The 13,749-nt window shown below is 45.9% G+C and overlaps 1 protein-coding gene across 1 annotated transcript in view; it reads right to left on the reverse strand.

The window, feature by feature from the left end:
- Positions 1-6,507: 6,507 nt before the first annotated feature.
- MAPK1 (mitogen-activated protein kinase 1) overlaps positions 6,508-13,749 on the reverse strand; it is a 110,012-nt gene continuing 102,770 nt past the window's right edge. The window contains exon 9 of the mRNA XM_032310395.1: positions 6,508-10,423. The gene's annotated coding sequence lies outside the window, so the exon portion shown is untranslated. The remainder of the gene's footprint in view (positions 10,424-13,749) is intronic.

Below are 13,749 nucleotides of genomic sequence, written 5' to 3' on the forward strand. Positions count from 1 at the left end.
GCTGGATCCCAAAACTCTGGGATCATGACCTGAGCAGAAGGCAGACGCCCAATGACTGAGCCACCCAGGCGACCCTAAAATTTTTTTTCAAGTAATGTGGAGCTCAAACTCATGACCCTGAAATCAAGTGTCCACACTCTTATCAACTGAAACAGCCTGGGGTCCTGAATTCCTTCAGCTTTTGCCTAAGAAAGTATTTCTCCATTTTTGAAGGATACTTTCACTGAATACAAAATCCTAGGTTTGGTGGTATTTTGTTTGTTTGTTTGTTTTCTTTCAATATGTTTAACAGAAATAGTGTGAAGGGACACCCTTGCCTTGTTCCTGACTTTGGGGAAACACATAGCTTCTCATCATTAATAATGTTACCTCTAGGTTTTGTTGGGGGGTTTTTTTGGTCATTTAATTGTAGTATAGTTGACACACACCTGTGTTTTTGTAGACATTCTTTGTCAAATTGGGAAAGTCCCCTTTATTCCTACTTTGCTGAGATTTTATGAGCAAAGGTGTTGGATTTTGCCATATGCTTCTTCTGCATCTATTGGTATGATCATGTGATTTTTCTTCTTTAGTTTGTTGATATGATGGATTACATTGATTTCCTAATGTTGAACCAGTCTTGCATACCTGAAATAAATCCTATCTGGTCATGGAGTGTAATACTATTTTAATTTTTTAAAGATTTTTTAAAGTAATCTCTATATTTAATGTGGGACTCGAACTTAACAACCCTGAGATCAAGAGCCACATGCCCCACCGACCAAGCCAGACAGGCTCCCCTATAATTCTTCTTATATGTTGTTGGATTTTTTCTTTTTTTTTTTTTCTAATATTTGTTGAACATTTCTGCACTTACGGTCATGAAAGATAGCTTTTTTTCTTGCAACATCTTTGCCTGATTTTGGTACATTAGGGTAATGCTGGCCTCATAGAATCAGGTGTGTTCCCTCTGAAGAGGCTGTAGAGAAATCATATCATTTCTTCCTTTAATTGTATGTGTCTGATGCAATCATGCACCAAAGGGTAGGTATTACCTGAATGAGATGAAAATTTACATCCACAGGAAAATGTGCAGACGGTTTACAGCGGCTTTATACATAATTCCCCCAGAGGAAACCACCAAGATGCCCTTTATAGGTGAATGGGTAAACAAACTGTGGGATGCCTATACAATGTAGCATTATTCCAAGATGAAAAGAAATGTGCTGTCATAAACACAGAGGAGAGGGTGGTTACCAAGGGCTGGGGGGTGGGAGAGAGGGGGAGATGCTGGTCAAAGGGTCCAAGCCTTCACTTATAAGATGAATGACTTCTGGGGATGCACGGTGACTGTAGTTAATGATACTGTGCTGTATACTTGAAATTTGCTGAGTAGATCTTAAGTGTTGTCATTACACATACACAGAGAAACTGTGAGGTGATGGATGTGTTAACAGGGTAGTGGTGATCATCCCTTGAAGCACATGCATTTTGAATTATCATGTTGTACATCTCTTTTTTTTTCATGTTGTACATCTTAAATATACACAATTTTACTTGTCAATTGTATCTCAATAAAGTTGGAGGTAAAATGAGCTATCAAGCTATAAACTGACATGAAGTGGGCTTAAACACAACATTGCTACATGGAAGAGGCCAATCTGAAAAGGCTACACTCTTTATATTTCCAATTACATGACATTCTGGAAAAGGCAAACGTATAGAGACAACAGAGCAAAAGGGTCTGTGGCTGCCCGTGGTGCGGGGCGGGGCTGGTACTAGGAGCTCTGCCGGCTAGCTGCTCAGTTATTCTGCCAATCTTAAACTACTAAAAACAATGAAGTCTACTAAAAAAGAAAAAAATAAGGATATGAGCCAAAAGGGGCAGAGTGGCCCAAATTGGTGGAGAGGAGCTCTTGGAAGATGCGGGGGGTCAGGAAGTGACTAAGCTGTTTTGAGAACCACCAGTGAGAGACAGGGTGTCCCAAGATCCAAGAGAATTCTGGCAGGGTAAGTTGACTGCTTTCTGGATTTAATGCATGTATTAGAGTCCTGGGGAGATAAAAGGAGTCATAAACACACAACTCAAGGTCTACTTTATGCACAGAGTAAACGTAAGAAACCAGCAACGGGAAGAACTAAATTGATTTTTGGGGGACAGAATGTTCTGGAATTCTCAGCACCTGTCTGCAGCTCCCCCCCGCCCCCCCCCCCCCAGGCACAGATAGGGCATCTTCCACACCATGTTTTCTAACTGTAATAATTGCCCTTCTCCAACTGCCAGACTAACACAAAGTATTAAACCTCTTGGTACCTGTCAAGTGCTTTTTAGAAATCCCTGTGTGCCAGGAGTGCTACCTGAATCTGGGGGGCAGCGGGACCGACAGCCCAAGTGGTGGGGTGCTTCATGGAAGGGGCTTCATCTCTCTGCTCTGGGGCCTTGGGCCTGTGCTCCAACACTGCCAATTCACCCTCAGGGCTGTGGAGGGCAGAGCCCAGAAGGGTGTGGGGTCAGATGGAGGCAGGGACGTGGTACAGAAGACCAGGGCTGAGGGGGTACCCTTGGGGGCCTGATGAAGCCTCCAGACCCAGACACAGATACCTGTTACCGCCAAGGAAAAACAAAACACAAAGCCAGACCAGGAAAAGACAAAGAAAGGAAAGGGGAGGGAGAGAGCTCTTGTGGAAGCTGCTGTAGGCATGGGACACACCTTTCCTCCCGAGTCCTGGGGGCCACTAGGAGGCAGTGACTGCCATCCCAATCCCACCAGCAGACTGAGGCCCCCATGGCCTTGGCTGAAGGCCCTCTGCCACTTGGCAGTGGAGCTGAGTTTAGGACTCGACCTGCCAGGGGCCCCTCAGGAGGTGGGGTGCATGTCTGCTTCCCCTTCAGGAGCTACTCCGTGTGCGGTGGGTGGGGGATGGGGGAGACCTGTGTTCTCCCATCCCAGGTGAGGCATGCAACCTTGATGAGGGCATGTTCTTCCATCAAGATAGGAGCTTGCACAGGCATACCAACTCGTCTGCAGCATGTGGGAAACATGCACAACACGGGGTCTAAGGGGGTGCCAGGGCCAGCTTGGTGGGCTCCCTACAGCCCCAGGTCAGTGCAGCTGCACTCCACTCCACACTTGTGGGAGGGAATCAGCCATCAAATAGTATCTCCAGTGTTTGCCGGGCATGCCCGTCTCATGGCCACAGCTGAGAAAGGAGGACGTCTGACTCGTTCTTGCAGACTGAACTGAATTAAATTGGACAGAATTCAACCAGGGCCAGCCCCGCCCCTCCTGCGTGGCAACCCAGTTGAGGGTCCTGGAAGTGGCCGCAGAATGAACGCACAGGCCCCCTCTGCCTTCATCTGTGAGGAAAAAAAGGCAGGACAGGTCAAAGCATCCTGTTTCCTCGTCTGCCATGACATCATCTGCCTTTTTCATCCTTCTTTCAGTAAAGTACTTGGTCTCATCTGCTCATCACTGACAGTAGCAACGTCTTTTTGGAGGAAGAACTGAGAGCCTGGGCACTCCTGTGACCTCTCCTGGTCCTGAGTTCCCTGCTGGGGACCATCCTGGCCTTCTGGGGGCCCGAGTTGCACACACTGTCCCCATGGTGCCATCCAGTTCTAATGTGCCTGCATTTCATGCTCAAAAACACTTGGGGCTAATGCAGCTGCCTTTGCACACTTTATAATCTAGCAGGACGGTGCCTCTCATTCCTGTTCTCTTTTAAGCACTTATTAAGTCTGTAGTTTTAACTATTCATTTAATGCCTGTCTTCCCTGCCACAGATGGTGCCACGAGGGCCGCTCTGCGTGCTTTGCCTCCTGCTGCCTTACAAGCTCATCTTTCTTACCTACTGCCCCATCCAACCTCATCTGTCCTTCTCCACTGGTCTGCATTTCCCTGCACTTTCAAACCAGGGGGACCTCACCACACCTACTCGCGGGTTCCTCCTGCCAGGGACTCCCAAGCTGCTGGCCCACTGGGCAAGTGCTAACAGTCACGTGGGGTCCTGTTCCACCTCTTCAATGATGCCCTTCCGTGGCACTTGCTTTGCTCTCCAGTGCCTCTGAGTGTTGATTCCTCTCTGGTGTAAGCGTGATGCCACCCCTGGGAGGCGCTGGGCTGTCCCACCCTTGCTTATTCACAGCAGGCGGATTTTACGGATTTCATGAAAGGGCTCTGGTGATTAAAATATTTTAAAATCACTGCTGTGTGGGATGTGTGCACACAGCAAAGACTTTCAAAAGCAATTAAAAACGCAATTCCTTGCAAGAAGTCAACCCTGGCTCCTTGGAGCGGCTCCTGCCTCCCCTTCCTGGGCCTTGCACTAGTGCAGTCCGGTCCTCCTTTCCTGGCAGCTGGCGCCATCATGGAAAGCCTACATCTTCTAGCCTCTAGAGTCTGCTGGCTCCCCAAGAACAGGATATTTTAGTGTGGAAGTCACTTTGGGAAGGAAGCAAAGGCACTCTCTAGAGTTTAGAAGGGGAATAAAAAGGGGGCCTGGATTTCTGGGAGTGGTCAAGAGGGCCACCGGTCCCTGACTCTCCAAGGTGGTTTCTGCCAGCTTGGTGACACTTTGTGAGTAGAAGGCCAGCTCATGTGCCCACACCGCCAGTCTGCAGCAGACATCCTGCGAGTGCCTGGGCCTGGAAGCCTTGGCCCTGGCGTCCCACGTGCTCCAGGTCACTGCACATCCCCTCGCCCCTTCTCCCACCACAGATGTGCCCTCCCAGTCCTCCCACCATTTCCACAGCTGACAATAGGCTTTGTTACCTCTTGGTCTTACTAAATACGGCACAATGGCTTCCCTGCTCCTCTGACCAAGAAATTAAAAAGGAAAAGCATCTCTACACCCAAGAGGTGAGGGGACTTGCGCTCCATTCCCTTCCACACTTCCCCCAGCCTCCTTGGGCCTGTCTTGCCCTGGCACTGCACAACAGACTTACGGGCATCACCTCAGCCAGGCCTCCAGGGACACACATTCCTCTCATTTCTGCTTCTCGTACTGGCTCTTTCTTATTCTCAAGAGACCCTGTTTCCCACTTCGCCTAAAAAACACCTGTCATGGGGCACAACCTCATTCCACATCCTCCTCTCTACCTTTTCTTCAAAGGACCTTTGTCTTCAGCTTTCCTTGGTGCCAGACTCCGAGAGAGCGAGCCCCCTGTGCCACGTCCACCTTGACACCCCCACCCCATTCCCTGGCCCTCAGCCCTGTGAGGCCCAGTAACACTGTCCCCTCAGATTCAAATGTGGTTAAGCCCATCATTGATGAAAACCTTCCCTTGACTGCTCCCCCGTGGACACCCCCAATCTCTGTCCTTCCTCCCAATCTCTGTCCTTCCTCCACACTTGGGGCTTCAGGGAGGTCTGCACCTGCCTCTACCTGCTGTTACCCCGTGACCTGGGCTTGGCTTCTGCTCTCCCAAGAGAAGAGCAGTGTGGTCACTGGTCAACTCTGAACATTCTGGTTCTGATTAAATACAGAGAACCAACCAAGATCTGAGTCTATACTGCCAACTGGAATGGCTGCACCACTGCCAAGACAAGGAGCTCATCATAATTAATGTGTAAAAAGAAGATTATTAATTCCTTGTGCTGAAGGAAGATGATCATTACAATTGATTTCCACAGCATTTGGGAGACAATAGTGTTGATCTCTCAAAGGGAAAGTTAATGCAATAATTCCATGAATGTTTCAAATACCGATCAATTTAGGTTAGATCAGTTCATTTCCCTGAAAAAATGTTCACACGGTCCTCCCCACTCAGATGAATAGAAAGCAGGTAGTTAACAGATGTCTTAGTGCTACCTTACAACAAATAAATAAAAACAAATAAATATATAAAGCATTTTGAAAGATCTACTATTTACTTTCTTTTGAGGTACTGAGCTAGAAACTTAAAATGTATTTGTATAATCTTTATGACATGCCAAGTTCCACTTTCCAGTCGAAGGTCTGAGTGTACAACAGGCTGAAGCAGAGAACAGCACAATGGCCCAAAGCCAGCTGCAGTTATCAGCAGACAGTGGGTTTTGAACCCACATGTATGGGCCCAAAGTTTGTGCTCTTTCTATACCACCAAACCAAAACATTGTCCAGTATTTCTGTTCTGTAAGTCATTGCACGATGCCCAGTATTGAGAAGGACCAAATGTTCAAGAGTCCCTAATACATTCATGGTATCTTGGTCTGAAAAAAGAGGCGGCCAAGGACACCTGCCTTGGCAGCAGTGGTGCTGAAGTTTAGGAAGATGAGAAGAGACGCACATGGGCACCGTGTCTGAATTCCCAGCACTGCCTTCTTCCCCATTCTACAGCCAAGCATCTGAAGAACAATCTGGAAAACCTGATGGAGCACTAAAATCCCACTGGCCTTCAGAGTACCAGCTTATGGTTCTATCACTGGTTACTATAAGCAAAGTCAAATTACAAACACACTCATTTGGGAAGCACTGTAATAAAGGATGAGACGACTTCTTATGTTCACATATGAAATTCCAATTAAGCTATACATGCGCAATACTATGTTATTTTGGTAACACAGGGACACAATTTAATGATTCTAATTTTTTTTTGTAGTTTTTTTTTTTACAAGTCAGGTGCCATAAACATTCAAATAATCCATCTTTTAAAAAGTACGTTTACAACATCAAAAGAATTAAGATGAAATATAAACCTTTCTACTTACAATTTTTATACAGATTAACCAAATCACAAATACCACAAATAAATGTTAAACTGTAACAATATAATGAATAAACATTCAGATTCTTAATAAAATCTTCCTTTAACATTTGTTTTTAACTTACCATTATACTAAATAATCTATGCAGAGTTTTGGGGTACAATACCAAGAAGGCACCAACAGTACAAAGCAGATACAAAGCAGTTTCAGAACTTTCTCGAGTGCTCTACACGGATGAACGGCACAAAAAAGGCAACAAGCTTTAGGTAAACCTGGTGCAACCCTAGAGAATTCCCTCTGGATTCCCAGTCGTTTCCGATCCATGATGCCGAACTGGCTTACAGTGAGAGAGACCACAGATCTACTGTTACATGCTTCTCATCTGCACTATACGAGTATCATATTTCAAACACCAGCGTGACAATTTTAAAGCACAAATGCTTTAAAAATGTATAAGCAAAAAGGATTGCTCAGATTTTCAAAACCACTACATTTACAAAAATATTTCCCTTAAACTTGGGATTGCTCCAAAACATTTACAAATATAAAAGTATTATGGAAGGACCCAAAGCATGTGTGCATATGTGTGTATTAACATACTGTTACCATACTATATAAAAGTTACCAATTTAAAAACCATATTAACATATAAGCAAATAAAGGTCAAACAGTCTCCTCTAAATGGTTTGAACGTTATGTGGCATGCGGTGTGGGCAGCATACGTGTGTGACTCTTTACTTAGACACAACCAGTGATGAGCCACGTGTGGCTCCAAAAGCCAGCAGGACCCTGCACACCCATCACCTATGCCTGCAGCAGCAGGACAGACTGTGAACACACCACGCACTGTGTACTGCACACAAACACAATGGTATTCTTCTACCCATGCATCAAAATGGTCTGTGTGTCTCCCTCAGCTTTGAAGACTTGTGTCAGCACAGAGTCGTCATGAGTTCTCTCAAATCCATTCCACTGGCTTCGTTAGGTATTTTGTTTCACACTAAATGAAAAGACTGGAATGTTTCAATAGGAGTTTTTTGCTTACTTTTTAGACACCAAAAAAGCCATTAGTCTGAAAGCTTATCTGAGCATACTAAAAATGGAGGCATTCAGTATCACCAATAAGGAATCTGGATAATCTAAGCAGTACATTTTTAGAGATGGAAGAAGATTCCAAATGACAAGCCTATCACACGTAATAGCTAGTACTTTTCACAGGTACCTTGATTATGACAATTCTCTGACCTGTTAAACCAAGTTTGGCATGATTAAGAAGAAGCACACAACTTACGACTACAGTGATTCTAGAATGCAGTTAGTGGTTTCATGCCAATCTGACTCCACAGTACCAGCGAGGGGGATGGAACAGCCTGCAGTCCCCAGGTATTAGTAACCAAGGCTATGGCTTTCTATTTAGAGGACTGCAGATTAACCTCATAATACTAACATTCCATTTAAAAAGGACAAAGAAATAAGAGTAAGAAAACTGTCAATGCTTCTTTGAAAATGAAAACTGACTCACCAATATATCAAGTAACAGTCAAACCTCTATCCTATCAATGCCGTGCAGACCTTTACATGGCAGCTCCGAGCACGGAGATGAAAATCACGTACTTTAGGGCAAGAATCTAGATGTGGTTCTGATCTCTGAGGCTGCGTCAGCCGTCCTTTGTTCACCCGTGAGGTGTGAACATCAGCACCCTGGCCGGTTGGTGTGGGCCAAGTGATACTGGGCAGTCCTTCCCAGCACTCAGATGGTGCCCAGCAGCATTTCTGGGGCACACAAGAACCAGAGAATGCAACCTGACGTTTGGGCGTCTTCACCATAGTTTGACATATTATTTTAGACCTATGATTTGAGTAAAGGAACATGTCAGAGAGTCGATTCTCTGCTATGCAAAGGGAAACCAGGACCCTACAGAAATGCCCTCTAAATCATTTTATATAAACCAGTGTTGGGGCAGTTCCCTGGGTGGAAAGAGGAGGCCCCCAAGCATTTCTGCTCCAAGCACAGAGTGGAGCGGACCGTCCATTTGGACACGCTGATCCAGAGGAAATCGACACTGAATCTTAACATGAATATGAAGATCGAAGATGTACATTTATTTTCATGAATTACAAGTGCATTTCTGTTCATATTAGCAGGCAGTCTTTATATAACCCATTCTCCATTGCTGTCAAAAACCAAACGAGAAAAAAAGGACAGCTGAGAAATGAAAAGCTAAAAATAGAATTAGTTTTCCTAAGTGATCTGCTGGATAGCATTTCCGTGGGACACAAACTCAGAGGTAACAATAAAGTTTTCGTTTCAATCATAGGCATGTGGCACTTGGACAGTCATCTCTGCACAGAAAGCTGTAACAGTCATGCGAGGGTACAGTAATTATTGAACAAGGCAAATTTCTCACCACAGAGAGCAGTGGGGGAGTAAAGAGGAGGCACCGCACTGGGACAGAACACCAAGTCAACGCCACAGTATGCAGTGGCAGGAACAAATACTTAAAGAGATCAGGATAATATGGGCTAGAGCTCCAAACATGACTTAGTGCTAGCTTTTTCTCATGGTCTTAGCTCAGCTGTATCAGAAACATTGGAGAGTACTTGATGACAGAACAGTGCTTCATGTCATGAGCTCATGAAGGCTTTATTACAAATTGTTATATCGTAGGTTGAAAAATGAACTTGAGATGCTGACATGCTGGAGGAGGAAAAAGAATTGTACACTTTCTTATTTAAAGACGCAGGGCTCCTCTCTGCTAAATCCTGAGGCATTGGACGTGGCTACACTGAACGTGGCACGCCGTGTGAAGGAGCTTGGGGGCATGCGTACCCCTGCGTGTGCAGCTCTGCCCTGTGACATCCGGCTGGCCTGCGGGCTGCTTCTCCACACGCCTTCCTTAGTGCCCTGCTCCGGTGTCCATCTCTCACTAAATCCCGAGTGCAGCTGCCACTTTCAATCTTTCTGTGTAAGCCTTGCAAACAGTACTGCAGATAACACATCTGGGCGAGTGTTTTACCTCTATGAATAGTGTAAGAAACCACAGTAAATCTAGACAGTGAAGTTGCTGGGTGCAGTACTTCTTTCTTTTATTTAGAAAAATGAGTTTTCTAAAAGCTGGGCAAACAGCACAAACCTTAAATATGCTAGTGACTAACATGATATGAGGAAAGACACGGGCAAGTGCCCCCAAAGGTTCCCGAGATGGGAGCACCTGCTGCAGGCTGCAAAGACATCCCAGGTGTTTCCACATGCTCCTGCTCTGGGGAAATGCTGATGGTGAAAAGATGAAGTGCAAATAAAGGGCTGTCACTGACTTAAAGTGCCCTAGGTAGTAGCCTTCCCTATCATAAAGTGAGAGGCCAGTGACGAGAGCCAATTTGGAAAGAACTATCTCTGGTGTGACTGCATGGGTCAGCAGGGCGGCACATAAGAAGGATTCAGGAGAGGGAGGAACCACTGCATCTTTCAAACCAGAAAGCGATTAGTGACTAAAGCAACGGTAAGCAGTAGGTGCACTGAAAGTACATACTGCCACAGGTCACCAGTGGGTGACACACACAGGGATGCCAGGAACAGTTCTCTGGACTGAAGGAATTCTTTGAAAGCATAAAAGCCACAACTACCAGAAACCGCCCCTCCGAACGGCTCAAAGGAGTCAAGGTGGGTAAGCCGAGACGGGCTGGAGACAGGACCAGGGTCAAGAACTGGGAAGAACAACACCGATGTCTGAGCATGTCCAGTCCTCTGAGCCCTTGTCCTATTGAAAAACAAACAAACAAGCCTATGAGTTAAGAATGACCCACATTAAAACAACATTAGCAGCAATATTAGGAAAATAGAGAAGTGAAAAGAATGTACCAACATTACGAAAACTGGAAAAATGGGAAGCAGAGGGGGAAGGTCATTTCACCTGGAACCACGAGGGCGCGCGCATCACAGGGCAGCTCTGAAGGAGTGGGCTCGGCCTCCAGTCTGCAGGCGCCTCTCCCTGGGCACCTCAGAGGAGGTTCCCTATTTCTGTGAAATAGGGAACACACGCACTCATGCACACTTGCAGCTCGGCAGACTTCAGTGTTCCTCAGGTGCCTTTTATTAACTACGGTACCCACCACTCCAATGGTCAAAACCAGGATCTGAAGGTCTTTGTAAAGAACACATATTTGGGGGGGGGGGTCCTTGGGTGGCTCAGGTCATGGTACCAGTGTCCTGGGATCAAGCTGCACATTGGGCTCCCTGCTCAGCGGGAACCCTGCTTCTCCCTCTCCCATTTTCCCTGCTTATGTTCCCTCTCTCGCTGTGTCTCTCTGTCAAATAAATAAATAAAAATCTTTATAAAAAAAAAAAAGAAAAAGAAAAAGAAGGAACATACATTTGGGAGGTCCCTGGGTGTCTTAGTCAGTTAAGCGTCTGACTTAGGCTCAGGTCGTGATCTTGGCATCCTGGGACTGAGCCCCATGTCAGGCTCCCTGCTCAGCAGGGAGTCTGCTTCTCCCTGTCCCTCAGCCCCTCCCTCTGATTATAGTCTCTTGCTCACGCTCTCTCGCAAATAAATAAAATCTTGGGGGAAAAAACCCCACACATTTGGGGAGCCTGCATGGCTCAGTTGGTTAAGTGTCCAACTCTTGATTTTGGCTCACGATCTCAGGGTTATGAGATCAAGCCCCACATCGGGCTCCATGCTAGGCATGGAGCCTGCTTAAGACTCTTTCCTTCTCCCTCTCTCCGCGCCCTTCTGAAACACACACACACACACGCAAAACATTCATCTGTGACCTCTTTTTCTTTTTTTAAATCTCTACACCCAATGTGGGACTCAAACCTGCATCCTGAGATCAAGAGTCACACGCTCCACTGACTGAACCAGCCAGGCACTCCTGCTACCTCCCCTTCTTACCAGGTCTCTTTCCCTCTCTGGATGTCCAGTTAGGACAGAATCAACCACACAGTGCCAAGCGTGTTGTTTTAACAGTCAAGTTCCCTACAACTGCAACAAAGCAGGACAAGCAAAATGAAGTACTGGCTGGAAGTGTGAGGTTGGTGGGCTTGGATTCTGGTGAGGCAGGGAGCCATGGCATGGTTCCCAGAAGCAGCAGATAGTTCTGATCACGTAGGTCTGGGGTGATCTGACAGCTGTGGCCCCACCAGTCCTGAAGGACAGCTCCCTGAGAGACAGCAGGTGGCATCCCGCAGACAAGTCTTCACTCATCCTCTATACTTGACAGGACCCACCTGCAAGAGGTCTACTAGAAGTGTCACACCATCAAAGTACAAGAAGCACACCTTCCCCCCTTCATTATGGTAATATCTCTATTTTACATGAAGAGATTATATTACAAATCAAATCTACTCTAACCCTTTATAGGCTAATAGTTTTCAAGGGTGAACATCAGAATCCTCTGCAGAGCTTGTTAAAACACAGACTGTTGGGGGGCAAGGCACAGATGGACCACACTTCCGAGAACCACTGCCTAAGGCATCCATATGTAATGAATTAGGTTCATCCAAAGGTTTCCATTGGTTTTGCATCACGCTGTGGAGAAGTGAAACACTACTACTCCAATCACGTTGTGTTCTTGGCTCTGATGAGGAAGTCTGCTTGAGATGGCTGGAGGGTAACGTAAGTGTGTCAAAATGCAAACAAAATAGATCTTCCCTTTGGAGAGACCCTTACTGTTGTGAAATGTCTGCTAGTATGATCTAGCAGAATGTCACTTTGGTATTTCACAATGTACTTTCAGGCAAAATGGGAGTTCATCTACCACTCAGGAGTCAGGGCAGGAAGAATGATTGTTATAACCCAACTCTCTGACAAGGAGATGGACTCAGAGATGGGAAATGACCTCCCTCTAGAGATACGTTCTTCTGAACTGCAGCCAAATCTACTGTCTGGGAGAAATTAATCGGTCTGAGAAAATTCACCAACAGGCAGAAGAAAGTTAGAAGGAAGTTAGGCACCTACCTTCACCAGCCTCTAGCAAGAGGAGGCTTGTCACAAAGTTAACCACAGACATATTTTTTAACTTTTCACTGGACACATTATCTAAAACTGACCCACTTAAACGAAATATAATGAACACCCCCGATCATTTCAGACCACTGAGGGCATCAGTAAAGCCTGTGCTGAGTCAAGGAGGGGACACGTGGGGCTTTTCCTGGAGTAGGCTTTGCTATCCCCTCCCGCAAAGGTGTCCCCATGGCTGTACTCTGAGGTCCTGTGTGGGCACGTTTTCTAGTTCTTTCCTATGTGGTTGGGCAGTCAACATCACCTTTCTTTAAAGTCCCTGTATGTTCCAGCACCTGTACCTCCCTGACACTCCAGTTTGTAGCGTCTAATCTCACTGTTGCAGGCTGGGAACTCAGTAACATTGTGGTATAGTATTGTGAATGAGCTCCTCAGCCTTTTCCAGGGCACAGAACTACTCCTCCAAGGCAGCATACTGAACTTAGAAGAAAATGGGATTTCCGAGTCCAAAGACCCAGAGCTGCCTAACTTTGCCAACAGTGTATAATCTTCAGCAAAATGCTTAAACACGTGCAATCTTCAGTTTCCTCAGTCATAAACATGGGCTGTATACTGACTTCAGTCATTGTTGCTGTGAGCAACAAAATAAAATGTTTGTGAAAGAACCTGGCCCAGAATTTAATGAGTGCCCCCAGATCCACCTTCCTCTGGATTTACTTTTATATTCTAATGACTAAATTATAAGCCAATCTAGATGTTGGGACCTCCTTGGAAATGCATTAAGAAAGAAGTAAGATAGACTGACAGGCAGATGGAGGAACAGATGAACAGATATGGGAGAAAACGGGTTTCTATTGTAAAACTCAACTTTTCAAAATAGTTAAAAATTGTAATTTAAGAAACACTGGGTAACTAGATCTATAGAGATGATCATTTTGTGATGTATAAAAATCAAATCAGGGGCGCCTGGATAGCTCAGTGGGTTAAGCCTCTGCCTTTGGCTCAGGTCATGATCTCAGGGGTCTGGAATCGAGCCCTGCCATCAGGCTCTCTGCTCAACGGGGAGCCTGCCTGCCCACCTCTCTCTCTGCCTGCTTCTCTGCCTACTTGTGATCTCTGTC

The sequence above is a fragment of the Mustela erminea genome, chromosome 13 (assembly GCF_009829155.1).
Source record: "Mustela erminea isolate mMusErm1 chromosome 13, mMusErm1.Pri, whole genome shotgun sequence".
Taxonomy (NCBI): domain Eukaryota; kingdom Metazoa; phylum Chordata; class Mammalia; order Carnivora; family Mustelidae; genus Mustela; species Mustela erminea.